A 10,346-nucleotide genomic window follows, 5' to 3' on the forward strand; every position below is an offset into this window, starting at 1 on the left:
AACAATCAACTCCCAGTTGATTCTAAACACTTGGACTTTTTGCCAAACAATCAACATATAGTTGATTCCACATATTTAGACTTGATTTACCTAGTCTCTAGCTAGGAATTTGTCTGCCAAACTTTAATCGCTTAGATTTGATTCACCTAGCCTCCAGCTAGAAATTTTGTCTATCAAAATTTAATCACTTGGACTTAATTCATCTAGCTTCTAGCTAGAAATTTTGTCTGCTTTGTGTCCAACTAAGATTTAGCTTATGCCTTATTCTCAACCAAGACTTAAATGCCTATATCAACTAGGACTTGATCACTGATTGGTTCACAACTAGAACTTTAACATCTGTCAAGCATCCTGCATCTACAACCTTGACACAATTAGTTAGATTATAACTAATCTAATTTTAACCTTAGTTAAATATCAAAGCCCTGGGTTATATGTTGTGCATCCATCACCAACATTATCCACATCTATTTTTTTATCTGCATAAATGCTTGCATATACATTAATCCAAACATGTCCTGTGTTGACCAAATCAAATGTTAATGAAATCTATGCAAAATAAATTACTATAGTTATATGGTGAAATTTTCTAATTGCAAATCCACCACTACAAAAGATTGATGAGTAGTAAGCTATTCCTCTCTTTTTAGTCTCATTTTTTAAAATTGAAAAATATGCTTTTATGCAATCTTTATGAGTGTACTTCTTCCAATTAAATATTGTTAAAAATGAGTTCATGCTTAATGCTTTTGATGAGTCAGACCCGATGGGTAATAATGTGGGCCTATAAGAAAATTAACTTGTCAAGTGATGACTATGAAAATAGAAGATTTAAATAGCTTCTACAATTGTAGCAACTATGAAAATTTTATATATAATACCATTTCTATAACATATATATATGAGTCTAGCATAACTGCTAGAAAATTCTTAAAGGGAACTAATAATTTATTTTAATTTTAATATGAAAACTCCATGTCTTTGATTTTAAATATAGAAATTCATTTAAATATGATATTATATATCTTATTTTGTTCCTTAGACAAATGATACTAACCAATCTTTGAATATACTTATGTATCAATAGTACAATCCTAAATTCACTTTAATTGGCTAAGCTTCAATATTGTATCTGTTACTAAAATATCTTTACTCTTCTTGAAATTAGAACTTGTTTGTTGAAATTAACAAGCAAGCATGTTATTAAACTATTAAAAATATTGGAGTTAACTACAACCTACAATCATTCCTAGCTTTAAGATTTGGTCTTTCATAGCTATAAGATTATTAATACATTGACTTGATGTTGTTAAAACACTAGTGCAAGTTGCATGAGAAGAGGGAGTTGTTTCTTGTTCTGTTGTCTCTGCAATCTTCTCTCCTTTTTCCTCATCAACAATTCTAGCTTCTGTTCCAGCCCCATAAGCACTAGATGTTGGTCCCTTGACAACCGGTTAGAAGGGGGTGAATAACCTGTATAATAAAAATAAACAAAATCTCCTTTCTCGATCTTATAGCTCAATTAGAATAGACATTTGCATAAAAGAAATAAGAGACTGATTATAAAGAAGAGGCATAAAAGGATTACTTGATTTACAATCAGGGTATTGCTAATCCAAGAAAGTTAAAGTTCACTAAACAATATCCTTCAGGCGGAGAAGTCTCTCATAGTAATTAAAACACTTAATTACAAAACAAAACTAAAGAAGAATCGTTTACAAGTGTTGTTCTAAGCTACTGGGATCAAGGCTATATTTATAACCTTGGTCGGGGTACTTAGAAGGGTTTCAGGCGCCTCAAAGGGTTCCAGGCACCTAAAGAGGGATAAAACTTCATCCCCGTCACAATGAAACGCGCCACATTGCGTTTGGCTGAGATTTCAAGTTCGGGCGCCCGAAGTCTATGCACCTAGACCAAGTTTGAGTGCTTGGACCAGGTCCAGGTGCCCGAATCGAAAAGTCAACATTTTATTGACTTTTGGTCCCGGTCTTCTGCTCTGGTTCTTCTTGTATTTGTCCCAGTCTTTCGCTCCAGTTCCACATGCTTAGGTGATTTCGGCCATCCAGAATAAGGCTCACCCAAGCTCATTTTCCGACCTTTGAGCAGTTTTCCACTCCGCCTTCTCGTCCCTTGAAAATGTCGCACGCCTCCTTCTTGTCTGCCAACGTACTCTTTCGCAGTACCTCATCCCTCAGACGCATTAAGCCCATCGACTCTCTCCCGTACCGCCCTTCTCACTAGCTATATCTTTCGCTCGACTTCCTATGCTCCTAAGTTCTTGCACACTTAGACACAAGGCATCAAAAATAACAATAGGACTTAACTTGACTTGGTTGATCACATCAAAACCATCACGGGGTACTTACAATCTCTCTTTTTTGATATGGATCAACCCAAGTTAAGTTAGGATAAACCAAAACTAAATAATAGAAATAGTAAGTATATATTTTGTATATAAGAAAAACATGTGCAAAAATCAAAAAATGTACCCTCCCCTTAGGCTTAATATCTAGTTCTCCCCCTTTGATCATATTAAAATGGGATAGTCTATGCAAAGTCTAAGGAATAATTCAAGAAGTTTTTAAGTTTTTGAAAATCTAGAGTTTTCACTTTCTAAACCATGTTTGGAAACTTAAAAAAAACTTTCAGTTTTGAAAAAAAAAATTAGTTTTGAAAAAAAATTCCCTTAGATAGAGAAAATGATAAAGTTCAAAAAAAAAATTACAGAAAATAACATTGGAAGACCAATTTAAGTGAAAACATTAGATAATTTTATAACAGTTAAATGCTTTAACAATTATTCAATTAAATATTCATTTCAGTAATTAGCTTCTACGATGTGGTGAGGCACTAAGTCTTCTTGATTATTGGAGCAACAACCACTTCTAAACAAAGCCTCTTAAACAAATTAAATATTTAATTTTCTTTCTGAAAGCCCTTGGTCTAACTTTCAAAAAGAAAAAAAAAATATGCACAAAACGATAATTTTAACTTAAACATGATTTTGGAACCCAAATAGATTCCTTCTAACTGGGTTAATTAAAAAAATTTTAGAAATATATCTCTGTGATATTCTTCAAATTTGGCCCTTATGGTATCAAAAATATCAATTTAGTCCATTATACTTTCTAACTTGTGAGTATACATTGTTTTTAATTTCTTCTTTCAATTTTTCATTTTCTATTTTTATCTTATTGAAATCCTCTAATCGACAAGATGTTGCTAAGGTTAATTTTAATTCTTCATTTTATTTTAATAATTTTTAGTATTTTTATAAATTTAAACAATTAGTCAGGAGGTAGGGACCGTACTTGACTTACCTTATCGATTTCTAATGCTCTTCTTGCAGTGTTGCTTTCCTTCGACGATGCTCCCTATTCATCGATGCTCTCGATGCTCATTGAGGATGAGCTTACTTTGTCTTCATCTTCATGGTGATTTGCCACTAGAGCAAGTCCGACGATGGCTTCGATCTCCTATTCGGATGATGTTTTGCCCCACGTCTCCTTTAGATTTCGATGTTTTGTCTGGATTGGTCTTTTATCCTTGCTTTTGTCCTTGCTCTTCAATTTAGGGCACTTATCTTTCACGTGTCTTTCTTCATTGCAGCGGTAGCATCTTCTTCTTTTATCTTGTACTTGATTAAATTTATTAGTTTTAAATAAATTTTTAAATTTCCTTACCATAAACATCGTTTCATCATCGAGAGAGAAGTTTCATAATCTGGTTCGTCCATTTTCGCCTTTAAGGTAATGTTGTGGTTGGGCTACTTTCCAGATATGCGCATCTCATTTCATGAACTTCAAAAGTTGAAAATAATTCTTCTAAAGTACTTACTTCTAGATCCTTAGAGATATAATAAAAAAAGGTAGATCCGCTACCTTAGCGGCCCCCCTAGTGCCGGCCCCACGGATATGGAGGGAGGTTCATGGTACACAGGCCATAGGCGCATGGCGGGGTAAACCCCAGGTCGTCAGTTCCTGAGAATCGACCCCTGGCCATTACGCCAGAGATACCATGCGCCCACCGTCTGCGCTACGCCCTGGGGGCATCCTTAGAGATATAATAAGCATCTACTAATGATGCTCATTCAGTAGTCCTAGGGAATGCGTTAAGCTCGTACCTTAGTAAATCTCGATTGGTTACCTTTTCTCCGAGATTCGTGAGTCCAGTGATGAGTTTCTTTATTCTAGAGTGAAGGTGTGTAATGGTTTTGCCTACTTCTAATTGGAGGCTACTTATCTGGTTCCGGAGTAGATCTCATCTTGCGAGTTTTACTTTCGAGGTCCCTTCGTGTAGTTCTCAAAATTTCTCCCAGAGCTCCTTGGCTGACTCGTAGACTATGATCTGGTTGACTTCTTGAGGTGGTAAGACGCTAAGCAGATGAAACTCTGCTTCATCATTTAACATGAAGTCGACTTGCTCCTTTTCCATCCATTGATATTCTTCTTTTTCCTCTAGTGCTACAAAATCAAATTTCATGATTAATAGTAAATTAAAATATATCTTAAAGAATACCTCCATCTTTTTCTTCCAACTCGCGAATTCCCCCTCAAATTTCGATGGGTAGATGCTCGGTCCGACCATCTCTTGTGTTTCGTTTAGTGGTTAGTCCTCCAGAAGTTGTTGGACTCTGATACCATTTGTTGATCCTTTGGCAACCGGCTAGAAGGGGGTAAATAGCTTACATAATAAAAACAAACAAGATCCCCTTTCTCGATCTTATATCTCGATTAAAATAGACACTTGCATAAAAGAAATAAGAGGTTGATTATAAAAAAGAGGCACAAAAGGGTTACTTGGTTTACAATAAGGGGATTGCTAATCCAAGGAAGTTGAAACTCACTAAACAATCTCCTTTAGGAGGAGAAATCTCTTACTACAGTAACACTTAATTACAGAACAAAACTAAAGAGAAATCATTTATAAGTATTGTTCTAAGCTACTGAGATCAGGGCTGTATTTATAACCCTGGTCGAGACGCCTAGAAGGGTTCCAGACACCTTGAGGAGGATAAAATTTTATCTCCGTCACAACGGAATGTGCCACATTGCGTTTGACTGAGATTTTAGGTCCGGGCGGCCGGAGGGGTTCCGGGCGCTAGGAGTTCGGCGCGTGGACCAGGTTCGAGCACTCAAATCGAAAAGTCAACATTTTGTTGACTTTCGGTCCTAATCTTCCGCTACGGTTTCTGTAACGACCCGACCCATTTGGCGGCCCATTTGGCGACCGTCGGTCGTGCCGTTACTCACTAGGACTTTCCACCCCTGGCCAATGGATTTTTGCTTCCCCCAGGATTCGAACTCTAGACCTCCAGGCTTAAGTACTAGAGTTCGAATCCTGGGGGAAGCAAAAATCCACTGGCGAGGGGTGGAAAGTCCTAGTGAGTAACGACACGGTCGACGGTCGACGACCCGAGGGTCGCCAAATGGGCCGCCAAATGGGTCGGGTCGTTACAATAAAAGGCGCCTTTTTATTGTAACGACCCGACCCTTTGGCCTCTTGGGCAGCCCTTGTGGCGTCGACCGACGACCCTTGGCCGTGCCGTTACTCACTAGGACTTTCCACTCCTGGCACTGGATTTTTGTCTTCCCCAGGATTCGAACTCTAGACCTCCAGGCTTAAGTACTAGAGTTTATGAATCCTGGTAGCCAAGTGAGCACTCACTTGGCTACCCGGATTCATAAACTCTAGTACTTAAGCCTGGAGGTCTAGAGTTCGAATCCTGGGGAAGACAAAAATCCATTGCTAGGGGTGGAAAGTCCTAGTGAGTAACGGCACGGCCAAAGGGTCGTCGGTCGACGACATTAGAGGTCGCCAAATGGGCCGACGACATAAGGGCCGCCAGTTGGGACGCCACAAAGGCTGCCTAAGAGGCCAAAGGGCTAGGTCATTACAGTTTCGTTCGCATTGGTCTTGGTCTTCTGCTCCTGTTCCACTTACTTGGGCGATTTCGGCCATTCGGAATAGGGCTCACCCGAATCCATTTTTCAGCCTTCGAGCAGTCTTCCGCTCCAGCTTCTTATCCCTCAGAAATGCAGCGCACCTCCTTCTAGTCTGCCAGCGTACTCTTCCGCAGTGTCTCGTCTCTCGAACGTACCGAATATGTCAACTCTCTCCCGTACCGTCCTTCTTGCTAGCTACGTATTTTGCTCGACTTCCTGTGTTCCTAAGTTCCCACACACTTAAACACAAGACATCAAAATAATAATAGGATCTAACTTGACTTAGTTGATCACATCAAAATTATCACAGAATACTTACACTAAAAACTTATATTAGTATAATATCAACCATTCTTCTTTTGGGTACAACTTTGAACCAAGTGGGTGATGATGGTTCTCCCCTTGCCTTCACATCCATAGGCAACCTAGTTTTCTTCATGGCACACCTTTTTATCCTTGGATATATAGTTTTGGTGGCTCAGGATTAGTGTGGCCTCTAGGGGCTCTTTACCTTTGTCATGTTGGGAGCTGCTATTGTCTCTTCTATGACATTGTACCATAAGACTTTGCAACTCAGCTATCTAGGGGTGGGCATCGGCCGATTTGGTCCGGTTTTACTCTACTACGGTTTTATTTTTTCGGTTTCGGTTTTAAAGATTTTTGATCCAAAACCAAACCATTTTATTACGGTTCGGTTCGGTTTTTATGTAATACGGTCCGGTTTATACAGTCGGTTATATACGGTTTATACAATGAATTAAATTGATTTTGTGCTACTACAAATATTAGTTTAGAGACAAAGAAAAAGTATCAATTTATTAAAATAATTATGAATTTAAAGTAATATTAAAATTTTATTATCCGGTAACAATAAGTAAATATAAATATATAATTTGATTATGCTATTATATTATAAATAATTAGAAATTAATCCACTTATATGATCAAATATCTATAAAAATAATATTTTAAGTATAATACGGCCGGTTCGGTTTTTTCGGTTTTTTGGGAGTCAAAACCGGAAACCGAACCGAATAACCGAATTTTAAAAAACTTAAATCGAAACCGGCCGAAACACTGAAAAAACTGAACAAAAAAAACCAAAATTTTTCGGTTCGATCGGTTTTTCCAATTTGAATCGAATTATGCCCACCCCTACAGCTATCAACTTGTCTTTTTGAGCAATTATAATGTCCTTCTCAATAATGACTAACTCATTATTCTTGACGGTCCTCTCCAAAAAAGATCGAGAAGCTCCTTTATACTGTTATCCTTCTTATTAATGGGCTTCTCATTAGAAGTGCTGGCACTTTCTAATAAATCAACCACTTCTGCCTTGTGCTTGTGGAGAGACTCTATATATGCATCCTTATCGTCCTTAATCATTTTGTTTTTATTTTTTAGTCTGAGCATAAGACTGCTTCTGCAACTCCTTCTGGATCTCTTGTAGGTTCTTCGTCAACTGGGAAAGATAGCAAGAGACCAGTAGATATAAATTGCAATTCTGATATTGATGGACTTAATTCAATAAGTATTTTCTCTAATACAAGGGCCTCTATCATAGACCCGACCCCGGGCCGGGTCTGGCCCGGACCCGGCTCGGGCCCGTAACCTGGTCAACGGGCCGGTTGCCCGTTGACCCGGTTCGCCGGGTCGAACCGGAACCGGCCCGGCAAGTTGCCGGGCCGGTTTCAGTTCATTGGGTGTAAAAACCGGCGAACCGCCGGTTAACCGGCGGGTTGAATTGGCGGTTCAGTCGTAAAATTTTTTTTTTTTAAAACGGCTTGAACCGCCGGTTAATCGGCGGTTCGTAGCCGTTGGGAGGGTTTTTTAGGTATTTTTTTCAACGGTTAGGATCATTTGACCGTTTTTTGATCAATGGCTATGATTTAGTGTCCGTTACTATCAAAACTCTATAAATAGAGAGCTTATTTCATCATTTTTCACACACATCTTCTCTACTCTTAATCTCATTTTCGTATTCTCTAATCTCTATACGCTTTCGTTTTCAATTTTCAATTACAATGGAAGGAGGCCGCGGATGTGCATCATCTCGAGCTCGGAAGGGAAAGCAAATAATAAATCCACGGGAGGAGGACCCCAACATTCAATCCACCGATGATGAGATCGAGCATCTTCCGAATCCGACACCCGACACACAAGGAAGTACCGATGCAATTATTTCTAAGGTTCGGGAACTTCCTCCTCTAAAGTCTTCTATTTTTACTAAACATTTTGAGAAGGTCACTCTTCCGTCGGGAGAAATGCGTGCAAAATGTAAGCACTGCAATGCTTCCTACAAATTCCAAGCCGGCGGCGGGTATGGGTCGTTGAAACGACATGTAGAAACGAAGCACCCGACGGAATATGGACTCGACCGTTCTCAAACACAATTATCAAGATTTTCTTCAACTAGCAGTAGTACCGATTCCGGTTTATTTTTATATTCGGATAATAAATTAAGAGAATCATTAGCTAAATTTGTTTCCGTAGAATATCTTTCTTTTAGTTTTGGATCTAAATGCACATTTGAAGATTTTTGTAAAGAATCTTTTAATCCATGTGCTAAACGTGTTCCTAGGACTACACTTACTCGTACAATTAAAAAATTAGTAAAACAAGGAAAAAAGAATTTAATTGATGAATTTAGTAAATTAGATAATAAAGTTTCTTTATGTTCCGATATTTTGAGTGATCATTGGCAAACACATTCGTATATGGGTGTGACTTGCCATTGGATCGATAACTCTTGGAGCCTCCAAAAAAGATTATTAGCTTATAGAGTTTTTGATGAATCACATAATGCTCATAATATCGCACAATTATTATGTTTAATTTTAGAAGAATATGATTTAACTCATAAAATATTTTCAATATCATTAGATAATGCTAGTTCTAATACCACTTGTATAGATGATCTAAAATTTGTTTATCAACCTATTATTGGAGGTTTATTTTTTCATATTCGTTGTGTATGCCATGTTTTAAATTTATGTGTTCAAGATGGTTTAAAAATTTTAGAAAGTTATATTAAACCAATTAGAATTGTAATTTCTTATTTATGGTCTCATCCATCTATAATGAAACAATGGGGTAGATTTTGTATTAATGGAATGAGACCTAAAAAATTTCCACGTGATGTACCAACACGTTGGAATTCAACATACCAATTATTACAAGATTCATTTCAATATAAAGAATTATTATGTTCATTTATTGCACAAAATACTAATACTAATATATATTTATTTTCACAACAATGGAATATTTGTAGTAGTATTTGTGAAATTTTAAAAGTATTTAATGATGCAACCGAACAACTTTCCGGTGTTTATTATCCCACTGCTCAATTAGTTTTAGAAAATTTCTCTAATATAGTATTAGTTTTAAATGAACATATTAATAATGAATCTTTATCTCCTTGCATCTTAGCTATGAAAACTAAATGGGAAAAATATTTTTATTTAATTCCTGAAATTTATTTAATTACATTTGCTTTAGATCCTAGATTTAAATTAGAAGTTTTACAAGAAATGTTAACTTTATATTATGATGCTTTAATTCCAATTAAAGATTCTTCTTCCCCTGATCCAGCTAATATTATATATAATGTTAGAATTTATTTATATGATATTTATAATCAATATTATACAAAATATGGAACACAAATTAATATTTCTGAAATTCAACAAACTACTAGTAGTAATTTAAAACTTACAAAAACACAACTCTTATTAAAAGAACGGACAAAACGTCCACGGGGATCCTCAAGTTCCACACAGGAACTTGAGAATTATTTTACGACTTCTTTTGATTTTAATGAAGCAGATAGCGAAAACTTCGATATCTTAAAGTGGTGGTCACAGAAGGCTCAAAGCTTTCCGTTCTCTCCGTGATCGCAAAAGAAATTTTAGCTGTTGCTGTGGAGCAGACGTTCAGTGCCGGCGGCAACATATTAGATGAACGACGATCAACTTTGTCTCCCGACTCATTGGAAGCCCAAGCATTACTGGACGATTGGACCAGAGCTGAGAAAAGAATCCAAGGAATGCAACTTTCAGATGACGAAGTTGAAGATTTTGATACTGAAGGAACAAATACGACAGGAACAGGAAATGGAAGTGAATGAAAATGTAAAAGGATAAAAATGTAAAAGAACTACGTGGGCTTTGATTCCCCTAAAGGGATACGTAGGCAACTTAAATAAGTGCAAGCCATTTTTTTAATAAATTTTAATTTCTAATTTTTAATGTTTAATGTTTAATTTTTAATTTTTAATTTTTTTTAACATATTAATCTTGAACCGTGACGAACCGTGACGAACTGTGAACCGAACCATGAACCGGCAGTTCTGAACCGTAACCGTCTTGGGCGATTAAGGTTAAGGGTCGACCTACCTGG

The sequence above is a fragment of the Zingiber officinale genome, chromosome 9B (assembly GCF_018446385.1).
Source record: "Zingiber officinale cultivar Zhangliang chromosome 9B, Zo_v1.1, whole genome shotgun sequence".
Taxonomy (NCBI): domain Eukaryota; kingdom Viridiplantae; phylum Streptophyta; class Magnoliopsida; order Zingiberales; family Zingiberaceae; genus Zingiber; species Zingiber officinale.